Raw genomic sequence first — 13,678 nt, forward strand, 5'->3', positions numbered from 1 at the left:
AAGGGTTATCCTATGGGAACAGCCAAAGAACCCTTTAAGGTTCTAGATAGCAACATTTTTCTAGGTGTAGAAGTCAAATCTAATGTCTGATAACAGTGTGAGTAAAAAAATAGACAGTGAAAGTCAGTAGATTTATTGATAGTAAATGTAGTACATTTGTGAAAATCAGTCGATTTAGAGAGACTTGAGACATGCTTTTACATCTCATCACATCTACCTCAAATTAGACTATATATTTTTTACTTCTTTCAAAGTGCATGTTTGGTTAATGAAAGTTTATTCCAGTTTTTCCATAGAGTAACTGCAATGCTACTTTGGTAGTCAAATCAACTTATCATAACATGGTCATTTTGTTTAACTGGAAAGGCACAGCATTTCCTGTTAACGATCAGAAGGAAATTGTGCACATGAGTTCAGACTTCAAAACTAACTTAGACACAGACAATTCTTTCTTAGACATTTTATTCTACATGGAATCTTTAAAAAAGTTTTGGATTGATAAATGATTGTGTTTTAACTTTAGTTCACAACAGCAATGCTTCTCTTGAGTTGCAATATAAGGGTTGGGAGCATTAAACCACAATCTCTTCACAGTGGCCATGATAGAGCCAGTACTTCTACTCCTGCTTCTGGGTAAGAGTTCAGATGGGATGAATATTCCTCTCTTGGTATTATAACCAACCCGGTATGACTTATCTAGTTGACCATGCATTCAAAGTAGTTGGGTAGTGGTTCAGAACCTTTCAACATCTATTTATGTACAATGAGCTTCAATTCAACCAACATTTAAGATGACATCTACAGAACTCTTTCCTTGAGTGGACACAGAGTTTGAGTACAGTGATTATGAAGTTGAAATGCTAGTCCTAAAGTTGATGTGAGCATCACAATCTAAACAGAGAAAGAGATTGACCATCCCAAAAATAACTTATTTCTGATGTGATATTTATCCCCACAGCAGCCATGTCCTCACCAGTGTTTGGGACTGAGAAATCAGTACTGGATGGAACCTCTGTGACCCTTATCTGCAGATGCCTTGGGGATATAAAGCTTGAGACATGCTAGGGAGGAACTTGTGGAACTTTTCAATGTAATGATCCCATAATGGAAGATCAATCCAAATAAAAAATGAACGCTGAAGTTGGAACAATGAAACTCACCACTTTAAAACTACAGCCGACAGACCGTGGGAGCTACTGCTGCAGAGTCTATGTCCCTGGATGGTTCAATGATCTTAAACAATCCTACAGCGTGAGGGTAGTTAAAGGTAAGTGTTGCTCACTTCATACTATAAGTTAACAATGGGTTTTGCTCAGTGCAGATGTTACCTTACAGTAGGAAGGAACATGAAGGTTCAACATCTTCTTCTCCATGTATAAATTGTTGTATTTCTGCATTATTATTGTGTATCATTGTGTTCTCTCATTAAGTCTGTACTGCTGTTAGTGTCCTTTAGCTGCCTAGTTGTGCTTTATCCTGTGCCCTTTCTGATGGTCTGTGTGATGAAATCCAGTATGTCTTGGTTACAGGTTGTGAGAGGGACCTACGGGACAATGTCAATATTCTGGGAAACGATATTGCGACTCAGCCATTTACAACCAAAAATGCAAGTCAGTGCAGGCAGGAATGCACCAAAAATGACACGTGTCAGTACTTCACATTTGTTGGGGAAAAGGTAGAAAAAATAGACAGGTACATGCTCATGCATGAAGCTTATTTTTTATGCTTAGGCAAACAAAGGCAGCAATATAAGTTTTAGATCCGCACCATTCTGATAACTACTGTGAGATTCTTTGTGATATTTAACAAGTGTTTCTTAAAGGCCTCGAATGGTGATACACCTGAAATTACAATACTGCACCTCCAACATCAAATCAAATCAAATCAAATTTATTTATATAGCCCTTCGTACATCAGCTGATATCTCAAAGTGCTGTACAGAAACCCAGCCTAAAACCCCAAACAGCAAACAATGCAGGTGTAAAAGCACGGTGGCTAGGAAAAACTCCCTAGAAAGGCCAAAACCTAGGAAGAAACCTAGAGAGGAACCAGGCTATGTGGGGTGGCCAGTCCTCTTCTGGCTGTGCCGGGTAGAGATTATAACAGAACATGACCAAGATGTTCAAATGTTCATAAATGACCAGCATGGTCGAATAATAATAAGGCAGAACAGTTGAAACTGGAGCAGCAGCACAGTCAGGTGGACTGGGGACAGCAAGGAGTCATCATGTCAGGTAGTCCTGGGGCACGGTCCTAGGGCTCAGGTCCTCCGAGAGAGAGAGAAAGAAAGAGAGAATTAGAGAGAGCATATGTGGGGTGGCCAGTCCTCTTCTGGCTGTGCCGGGTGGAGATTATAACAGAACGTGGCCAAGATGTTCAAATGTTCATAAATGACCAGCATGGTTGAATAATAGTAAGGCAGAACAGTTGAAACTGGAGCAGCAGCATGGCCAGGTGGACTGGGGACAGCAAGGAGTCATCATGTCAGGTAGTCCTGGGACATGGTCCTAGGGCCCAGGCCAGTTGAAACTGGAGCAGCAGCATGGCCAGGTGGACTGGGGACAGCAAGGAGTCATCATGTCAGGTAGTCCTGGGGCATGGTCCTAGGGCTCAGGTCCTCCGAGAGAGAGAAAGAAAGAGAGAAGGAGAGAATTAGAGAACGCACACTTAGATTCACACAGGACACCGAATAGGACAGGAGAAGTACTCCAGATATAACAAACTGACCCTAGCCCCCCGACACATAAACTAATGCAGCATAAATACTGGAGGCTGAGACAGGAGGGGTCAGGCAACCTCAGGGTACTCTCTGAGACACCGCAGTGGTAAAGGCGAGTACATTCCGTTAATATATATTTGAGTTGTCATTTATTTTGTCAATTGAATATCTAGTCAATATCTAATAATTACAGAGGTAGACTTTACTAATAGGCCCTCTTAAACAGGATAACATAGACATGGATATCTACCTCTGTCATCTGTCTTCTGTTGATTCCATCATCTCTGTCGAAGGTGTAACTTAGTTACATAAAGGTCATCAATCAAGCATCAGAGCTCTTTAAAGAGGGCCTTTGCAGACCAATTTCCTGTGAACTCCATATTCTGTAGTCTATTATAGAGTACTATACAGTACTATCACTACTATGTATTTGTAAGGTTCCTTGTGTTCTTTTTCTTTGTGTTCCTGAACGTAGCCCTGTTTTTCATTTTTCTTAATTGATTTCGCCTGTGTTCGTTTCTCAACTGGTCTCACCAGTTCTCTATTTAGTTCAGTTCTTTCTGTTTGTATGGTTGTGAGGTATTGTTTGTTTTTGACATGCCTACCTGTGTTTGACCATTGCCTGCCTGTGACCACGATTCCTACCTTCTGAGAAGAATTTATAAACATCTGCCGCGCTCTGCGAGTGAATCTAAACCTTTTTCTCCATGAGTGTTCATTACAGTATTCACTATTAGTCATTGATGCACAGGACACGTCCATATTCATGAGATAAATTAGTTGGAGTTTTGAATGAGTTTGCAAATGTATGAATTTGCCTCTGTCACATGCTCTATGTTACTCAACTATCAAACAATATGTGTCTATCGCCTCCTTTGAATTCCATGCTGTCACAGTTACCAGCCCTTTCAAGCTTAACATCCTTATCATTTATCGCCCTCCAGGTTCCCTCGGAGAGTTCATCAATGAGCTTGATGCCTTGATAAGCTCCTTTCCTGAGGACGGCTCACCTCTCACAGTTCTGGGCGACTTTAACCTCCCCACGTCTACCTTTGACTCATTCCTCTCTGCCTCCTTCTTTCCACTCCTCTCCTCTTTTGACCTCACCCTCTCACCTTCCCCCCCTACTCACAAGGCAGGCAATACGCTCGACCTCATCTTTACTAGATGCTGTTCTTCCACTAACCTCATTGCAACTCCCCTCCAAGTCTCCGACCACTACCTTGTATCCTTTTCCCTCTCGCTCTCATCCAACACTTCCCACACTGCCCCTACTCGGATGGTATCGCGCCGTCCCAACCTTCGCTCTCTCTCCCCGCTACTCTCTCCTCTTCCATCCTATCATCTCTTCCCTCTGCTCAAACCTTCTCCAACCTATCTCCTGATTCTGCCTCCTCAACCCTCCTCTCCTCCCTTTCTGCATCCTTTGACTCTCTATGTCCCCTATCCTCCAGGCCGGCTCGGTCCTCCCTCCCGCTCCGTGGCTCGACGACTCATTGCGAGCTCACAGAACAGGGCTCCGGGCAGCCGAGCGGAAATGGAGGAAAACTCGCCTCCCTGCGGACCTGGCATCCTTTCACTCCCTCCTCTCTACATTTTCCTCCTCTGTCTCTGCTGCTAAAGCCACGTTCTACCACTCTAAATTCCAAGCATCTGCCTCTAACCCTAGGAAGCTCTTTGCCACCTTCTCCTCCCTCTTGAATCCTCCTCCCCTCCCCCCCTCCTCCCTCTCTGCAGATGACTTCGTCAACCATTTTGAAAAGAAGGTCGACGACATCCGATCCTCGTTTGCTAAGTCAAACGACACCGCTGGTTCTGCTCACACTGCCCTACCCTGTGCTCTGACCTCTTTCTCCCCTCTCTCTCCAGATGACATCTCGCGTCTTGTGACGGCCGGCCGCCCAACAACCTGCCCGCTTGACCCTATCCCCTCCTCTCTTCTCCAGACTATCTCCGGTGACCTTCTCCCTTACCTCACCTCGCTCATCAACTCATCCCTGACCGCTGGCTACGTCCCTCCCGTCTTCAAGAGAGCGAGAGTTGCACCCCTTCTGAAAAAACCTACACTCGATCCCTCCGATGTCAACAACTACAGACCAGTATCCCTTCTTTCTTTTCTCTCCAAAACTCTTGAACGTGCCGTCCTTGGCCAGCTCTCCCGCTATCTCTCTCAGAATGACCTTCTTGATCCAAATCAGTCAGGTTTCAAGACTAGTCATTCAACTGAGACTGCTCTTCTCTGTATCACGGAGGCACTCCGCACTGCTAAAGCTAACTCTCTCTCCTCTGCTCTCATCCTTCTAGACCTATCGGCTGCCTTCGATACTGTGAACCATCAGATCCTCCTCTCCACCCTCTCCGAGTTGGGCATCTCCGGCGCGGCCCACGCTTGGATTGCGTCCTACCTGACAGGTCGCTCCTACCAGGTGGCGTGGCGAGAATCTCTCTCCTCACTACGCGCTCTCACCACTGGTGTCCCCCAGGGCTCTGTTCTAGGCCCTCTCCTATTCTCGCTATACACCAAGTCACTTGGCTCTGTCATAACCTCACATGGTCTCTCCTATCATTGCTATGCAGACGACACACAATTAATCTTCTCCTTTCCCCCCTCTGATGACCAGGTGGCGAATCGCATCTCTGCATGTCTGGCAGACATATCAGTGTGGATGATGGATCACCACCTCAAGCTGAACCTCGGCAAGACGGAGCTGCTCTTCCTCCCGGGGAAGGACTGCCCGTTCCATGATCTCGCCATCACGGTTGACAACTCCATCGTGTCCTCCTCCCAGAGCGCTAAGAACCTTGGCGTGATCCTGGACAACACCCTGTCGTTCTCAACTAACATCAAGGCGGTGGCCCGTTCCTGTAGGTTCATGCTCTACAACATCCGCAGAGTACGACCCTGCCTCACACAGGAAGCGGCGCAGGTCCTAATCCAGGCACTTGTCATCTCCCGTCTGGATTACTGCAACTCGCTGTTGGCTGGGCTCCCTGCCTGTGCCATTAAACCCTACAGCTCATCCAGAACGCCGCAGCCCGTCTGGTGTTCAACCTTCCCAAGTTCTCTCACATCACCCCGCTCCTCCGCTCTCTCCACTGGCTTCCAGTTGAAGCTCGCATCCGCTACAAGACCATGGTGCTTGCCTACGGAGCTGTGAGGGGAACGGCACCTCAGTACCTCCAGGCTCTGATCAGGCCCTACACCCAAACAAGGGCACTGCGTTCATCCACCTCTGGCCTGCTCGCCTCCCTACCACTGAGGAAGTACAGTTCCCGCTCAGCCCAGTCAAAACTGTTCGCTGCTCTGGCCCCCCAATGGTGGAACAAACTCCCTCACGACGCCAGGACAGCGGAGTCAATCACCACCTTCCGGAGACACCTGAAACCCCACCTCTTTAAGGAATACCTAGGATAGGATAAAGTAATCCTTCTCACCCCCCTTAAAAGACCTAGATGCACTATTGTAAAGTGGCTGTTCCACTGGATGTCATAAGGTGAAAGCACCAATTTGTAAGTCGCTCTGGATAAGAGCGTCTGCTAAATGACTTAAATGTAAATGTAATGTGTTGCCTATATTTTAGAATAGAAACAGCGGAAGCTAAAGATGGTAATGTTTGCCACTCAACACAACAAGCAGTCTGATAAGCATTTTCCTCTGTATTTCAAATAGTCACCTAAAAGTACAGCCTTGTCCTTGAGGAGAAAAACTGGACCGAAGCACAAGAGTACGGCAGCCAACACTACACAAACCTGTACATCATACACACAGAAGAGGATTGGGAGGCAATTCAACCCTCTGAGTATTTTCAGTGGTGATGTGTGGATTGGGCTCCATAGGTCTGGTCCAACTGAAAAGTGGAGGTGGTCTGATGGAGAGGATTTCATGTTCTTTAAATGTGAAAAAGGTTTTGGCGGCCATAACTGGGGTCATGACTGTGTCTTGTCTATTTCATCTCACTGGAAACCAGTGGTGTGTGCAGCTCCAAGGTCCTGTGTGTGTCAATGAGGTAAGGACATACTGTCTTTAACTCACTCCCTCTGTCATCAATGGAAAATCCAGCTTGTCATTGAACAAATGGGATTGACTGATTACACAACACCTTGTCATGACTCTCACTCCTGGGTGAGGATCAAATATAGTTTTGTGAGATCATTAAGATCATTATTGAATAAGGCTCAACCCACATCCCAGAAACCCCCTCTCTACAGTTGGCTACTATCTGCATTGCTCTTTCCTCCCTTAAACTCCCTCCCTTTTTTCATTCTAGACTCACTCTACTAGTAATAGTCTTTAGAATGCGCCCAAATAATAATGGCAAGACCTGGTCGTATAAGATACATCAATGTCCTCTTATCTTGTGTATAAGATGTTTTAACAGATCTCCACTAGAGGGCTCTCCATGGCACCCTGGACAGTCTGCAGACAGACACCACACTGATCTGCCAGAGACTACCACACTCATGGTCTGGAAGGAACTAGCATTTCAATTCATTATAGTATTAAGCCACTATTATTATTAATATTATTATTAGTAGTACTTTTATAATATTTGTTTTTTAACTTTGATAATATTAGTAATATTATAATATAGTAATATTATACTCTCTATTATATGATATTACTTAATGATACTGTATTTACATATACTGACTCATAAGCATTGTTATTTGACCTATAATTTACTGTAATACTTTGATTGTTTAAAAATAGAGCAAAGAAAGGTAAAGTAAAAGTTATTACCTGAAAATGATGTATCTGACTGTGATCTGTACTGTTTGATAACACTATTTAGATAGAATGTAATTGTTGTTATTTTGTACTTTCTGAATAAACATCCATTTAGAGTTTGATCAGTGTGAAATGACATTCTTCATAGAAAGTACATTGAGTGATGAATCAAAAGCAATTAAAATGGTCATAATCCAACCCTAAGATTTGAGAGGTGTTCAGTGATGTCTAGACTGAATTGACTTCATCCATAATTCAAGCAGGACTGAAGGAGTCCATCTTAACTGTCAACGACAATGAGCCTGACATCTCAGAAAACAACTTTTGACCTAATATTGCCATTAGATTTTTAGGGTGGCAAGATGTCTGTGACATCTGTAATGTTGACATACAATTGCACTGATGGGCTGTATTTATGCAACACTCACTGCTCTCGAAAACATAAACTCAATCAATTCCTCCCAGGTGCAGCCCCTGACCTCTTCTTCAGCCAGCAGTCCTTGGATGAGTCCTTCAGTGACACCTGAGCAGTCGACACATGTAAGTGTTTATGGTTAAATACTACAATTGAAGTCGGAAGTTTACATACACTTAGGTTGGAATCATTAAAACTCGTTTTTCAACCACTCCACAAATTTCTTGTAAACAAACTATAGTTTTGGCAAGTCGGTTAGGACATCTACCTTGTACATGACACAAGTAATTTTTCCAACAATTGTTTACAGACAGATTATTTCACTTATAATTCACTGTATCACAATTCCAGTGGATCAGAAGTTTACATACACTAAGTTGACTGTGCCTTTAATAAACAGCTTGGAAAATTCCATAACATGATGTCATGGCTTTAGAAGCTTCTGATAGGCTAATTGACATCATTTGAGTCAATTGGAGGTGTACCTGTGGATGTATTTCAAGGCCTACCTTCATACTGTTTGCTTGACATCATGGGAAAATCAAAAGAAATCAGCCAAGACCCCAGAAAAACAATTGTAGACCTCCACAAGTCTGGTTCATCCTTGGGAGCAATTTCCAAATGCTTGAAGGTACCACGTTCATCTGTACAAACAATAGTACGCAAGTATAAACACCATAGGACCACACAGCCGTCATACTGCTCGGGAAGGAGATGCGTTCTGTCTCCTAGAGGTGAATGTACTTTGGTGTGAATTGTGCAAATCAATCATAGAACAGCAAAATACCTTGTGAAGATGCTGGAGGAAACAGAGATTGTTCCTTTGCACAGGGGTGAGACTAATCTTTTTTTGTTTTACGTATATATTTTTTATAAACAGAAAGAGAGGACAGTAGGGAAAGAGAGACAGAGGTTGCACCATGGCACTAGGCCATATTCAAACCGACACTGACACCATAGACATGTGTTCCAGAGGTTGTGTCATTACCGCTAGACCAGACAGGACACAAGATCTTATTGGGGTTATTCTGGTTTGTATCTGTAAGACAGGTGCAGGGATGGCATTTTAGCACCAGTAGGGTCTCACTTTAACAAGCACTGTCAGATGCCAGACAGGAATGTTTCATGTAGCCTACACCACTGTTGAGGGATTAAATGAAATCATATATTCATCTGGTTTCTATTGAGATATTTTCATACTGGTAAACATAGAACATAGTTTGCTACTACACAGTTTCAAAGTAATTTACAGCCTTCAAAGGAAAAATTACTTATTTATTTTAAATAACCCGAATCTGTTACGGTTTTTTTCCGTCGAAGGAGAGTCGGACCAAAATGCAGCGTGGTAATTTTGATACATGTTTAATAATGATGAAACACGAACAATACAAAAACAAACGGAATGTGAAAACCTATACAGCCTATCTGGTGACAACTAACACAGAGACAGGAACAATCACCCACCAAATACTCAAAGAATATGGCTGCCTAAATATGGTTCCCAATCAGAGACAACGGTAATCACCTGACTCTGATTGAGAACCGCCTCAGGCAGCCATAGACTATACTAAACACCCCCAAGACGAAACACACCACAATAAACCCATGTCACAGCCTAGCCTGACCAAATAAATGAAGATAAACACAATATATTTAGACCAGGGCGTGACAGAATCTCATTTGAGTAGCTGTCTCATCTTATCATTCATATGTCCTTCTAGAAAAGAGAATCAAGCAGACCATTGTAAAGATGTCTCTGAAATCTAACTCAGGAGCTGACCTCAATGACCCAGTGGTAAAGGAACAGATGTTGGAGCAGGTACAGTAGTCCTACATCTCCCACATCAGAAATCAGTCTTATGGCTACCCATGTATTTCCATGGAAATGTATAACGTTTATTTGAAAGTAATAAATGTATAGATATTTTTAAATGCATTCATGATTTGCGTAAATGTAATATACCAACTTACTCTTAAAAATATGAAATGCTATTTCATTTGGTGAAGAACACATGACTTGTGTAGGACTCAAATCAAAGTTTAGGACTTGAGACTTGACGGTCTTGACTTGAGACTTACTTGTAAAACAATGACTTGGTCCCACCTCTGCCTTTTTGTGACAGTTATGCAAATAGCCCCCATTATGTTGTCTGTTGTTTAGAGTCCCTTGTAATAGTGTGTTTTTAGTTTTTGCATCCAACTGACAGTATGGAAATGAAGTAGTGTTTGTTTTCTAAGGTCAGTGTGGGTCTGGATGAGGAGGACCAGTCATGATGATGCAGCAGGAGAGGGATAGAAGGTCCAAGAAAACTAAAATATTCAAGTGTACTGTAAGTAACCGTAGTACCTCATAACATATTATATAAATAACATTATTTTAGTTCAGACAAAGTTTATAAAATAGTTAGGTTTTTGCTTATGAAAGCACATTTTATATTAGTTTCAGGTATCAGCCAGATGCAGTCAAAAAAACAAGTTTATTTCTAGTACAGTGGCAGGCAAGCGAAAGGTCAAAGAAAGGCAGAGGTCAGTAAACCAGAGAGGGTGCAAAAGGTCCAGAACGGCAGGCAGTCTCAGGGTCAGGGCAGGCAGGGGTCAATAATCCAGAGTAGTGGGGCAAGGTACAGAACGGCAGGGTCAGGGCAGGCAGAACGGTCAAAACTGGGAAGGACTAGATAACAGGAGCAAGACAGACAGAACATACACTGGTAGATTTCACGAAACAAAACAAACTGGCAACAGACAGAGAATTTGTTGGTGTATGATTGTAGTATTATAATAAGTTTGTTGTACAGTGAAGAGAAGGGTAATAAAAAGGATATTTGTGAATTTTCAAGATTGTAGTTAAAACATGTTTAGTAACATGTTTTAGTGAGGGATTTGCAGAGTGTAGAATTCTTCATAATGAGAAATATATGTTACACACTTCATGAATTCATTGATGTGAATACACTATCAAATGACATTTCCTGAACCAAGATGGCCTCCCGGTCAGGTAACCTACCCTATAAAGGTGACTGCCGAGCACCCCAAGCAATCTTTGGTTCGGCAGACATCAGAGGACTCTCATCCAGTATGAGTTCATGACAAAAACATACTTTTGCCAGTTCTCTATTGATGTGTTTTGCCCTCCGCTGGGATGGTTTTTGGTGCTACAATAAATTGCATTCTTGTCCACCTCACTGTCTAGCTGGAACCCAATTGGCTGTTAGCATCCAACAAGAAGTAGTCTTTAGTCTTGGTACACTACAACTCTACTCTAACCTGGTTTTACAAGCCACTTCATCAGTTTATCTGGTTGGGGAGTATCCGGTAACTGTAATCCGTTACGTTACCACCAAAAATATTGCAATCAGATTACAGATACTTTTGAAAAACTAGATGATTACTTCAAGGATGCCTTTTAAATTCAGAGGATGTTTGTGAGAAAAAAAAATACAGACAATTTTCTGTTTTTTTAATGACATTCAAATCAAAATTGAAAAAAGGCGCAAGTTTAAATTTGCTCCAGCTGAGCGTGTCTGACCACACGTCAGAGACCACTATGATGACACACCAAATGTGTTTGATGGATCATGGGAAAAGAGCAGGATTGGGTTTTTGTGGGCTACATTCCAAGCTATGTTTTTCAATGGTGCGACTGCTGTTGGCATCCAAAGATGATCCAATTTGAAAAAACGCTCGGAGATAAGGACAACGGCAGCGGTGTAGTCTATGGCGATAGGATACATCTACATAGTCATTGATGTGAATCACAATGCGGCTCTCATTTACAGTTGAAGTCGGAAATGTACATGCAGTACATGCACCTTAGCCAAATATATTTAGTTTACTTACACCTTAGCCAGATACATTCAATCAATCCGTATCCCAGTCTGCTGTTCCCACATGCTTCAAGAGGGCCACCATTGTTCCTGTTCCCAAGAAAGCTAAGGTAACTGAGCTAAACAACTATCGCCCCGTAGCACTCACTTCCGTCATCATGAAGTGCTTTGAGAGACTAGTCCAGGATCATTTCACCTCCACCCTACCTGACACCCTAGACCCACTCCAATTTGCTTTACCGCCCCAATAGGTCCACAGACGATGCAATCGCAACCACACTGCACACTGGCCTAACCCATCTGGACAAGAGGAATACCTATGTAAGAATGCGGTTCATCAATTACGGCTCAGCATTTAACACCATAGTACCCTCCAAACTCGTCATTAAGCTCGAGATCCGGGGTCTTGACCCAAACCCTGTGCAACTGGGTCCTGGACTTTCTGATGAGCCGACCCCAGGTGGTGAGGATAGGAAACAACTTCTCCACCCCGCTGATCCTCAACACTGGGGCCCCACAAGGGTGTGTTCTCAGCCCTCTCCTGTACTCCCTGTTCACCCATGACTGCGTGGCCATGCACACCTCCAACTCAATCATCAAGTTTGCAGACGACACTACAGTGGTAGGCTAGATTACCAACAACGACGAGACATTCTACAGGGAGGAGGTGAGGACCCTCGGAGTGTGGTGTCAGGAAAATAACCTCCCAGTCAATGTCAACAAAACAAAGGAGATGATCGTGGACTTCAGGAAACAACAGAGGGAGCACCCCCTTATCCACATCGATGGGACAGTAGTGGAGAAGGTGGAACGTTTTAAGTTCCTCGGCGTACACATCACGGACAAACTGAAATGGTCCACCCACACAGACAGCGTGGTGAAGAAGGCTCAACAGCGCCTCTTCAATCTCAGGTGGCTGAATAAATTTGGCATGTCACCAAAAACACTCACAAAACACTCATCTCATATGTATATACTGTACTCTATACCATCTACTGCATCTTGCCTATGCCGTTCAGCCATCGCTAATCCATATATTTATATGTACATATTCTTAATCATTCCTTTACACTTGTGTGTATAAGGTAGTTGTTGTGAAATTGTTAGATTACTTGCTAGATATTACTGCATGTTCGGAACTAGAAGCGCAAGCATTTCGCTACTCTCACATTAACATCTGCTAACCATGTGTATGTGACCAATACAATTAGATTTGATTTGATTTAAACTCAGTTTTCACAGTTCCTGACATTATACCCAGTAAAAATTATCACCACTTTATTTTAAAGATTATTTTCACCCTCCAGCAAGAATGGTGAGATGGAGTCAGTCATCACAACAATGTCGAATTACGTGTCCACTTCCAGGTGCCATGGTTCAGAGAACTGTAAAGATGGAGACAGACAGATTGTTGAGGATGTGACAGAATGACAGTATCCATGTTACGAAGCTAAGCAACATTTGGATATCATTAGAGGTTTTCCTGGTGTCATGGTTTGTTGACTGCGTCAGCTATTACAGTCATAAACACTGGCTCATGGATAGCAGGGGAGAGGTGTGGGGTTCTTGCTTATTCCTGTAGTTGATGGCTGTTATACATGAATCAACTTCATAAATCAACCACCATGAATCATTTAGCAAAGGTTCAAAGTATTTGACACCCTATATTTGATTTACAATGTAGTTATTTAGCAAATGAATGTATCTAAATAGACATAGTAAAATCAGATCCTGACCACTGGTAGCACTGTGCTATAACCAAGCTACCTGTATGGACTAGAAAGTGGTCATACTCAAACAATGAGCTTTTACACATCCAGATTTACAGTACATTGCACTTTGTTTACACATTTGGGCATTCGACTGTCAGTATCGGGGATATGCAAGAAACACATGCATGTTGGGAAACACATTTCCATTACATACTCATACAAGTGTGTAACAGGACAAGTATAAGCACCACCAAGTTATTATTATACAGTCGTGCAGTA

The sequence above is a fragment of the Oncorhynchus nerka genome, linkage group LG23, assembly GCF_034236695.1.
Source record: "Oncorhynchus nerka isolate Pitt River linkage group LG23, Oner_Uvic_2.0, whole genome shotgun sequence".
Classification (NCBI taxonomy): domain Eukaryota; kingdom Metazoa; phylum Chordata; class Actinopteri; order Salmoniformes; family Salmonidae; genus Oncorhynchus; species Oncorhynchus nerka.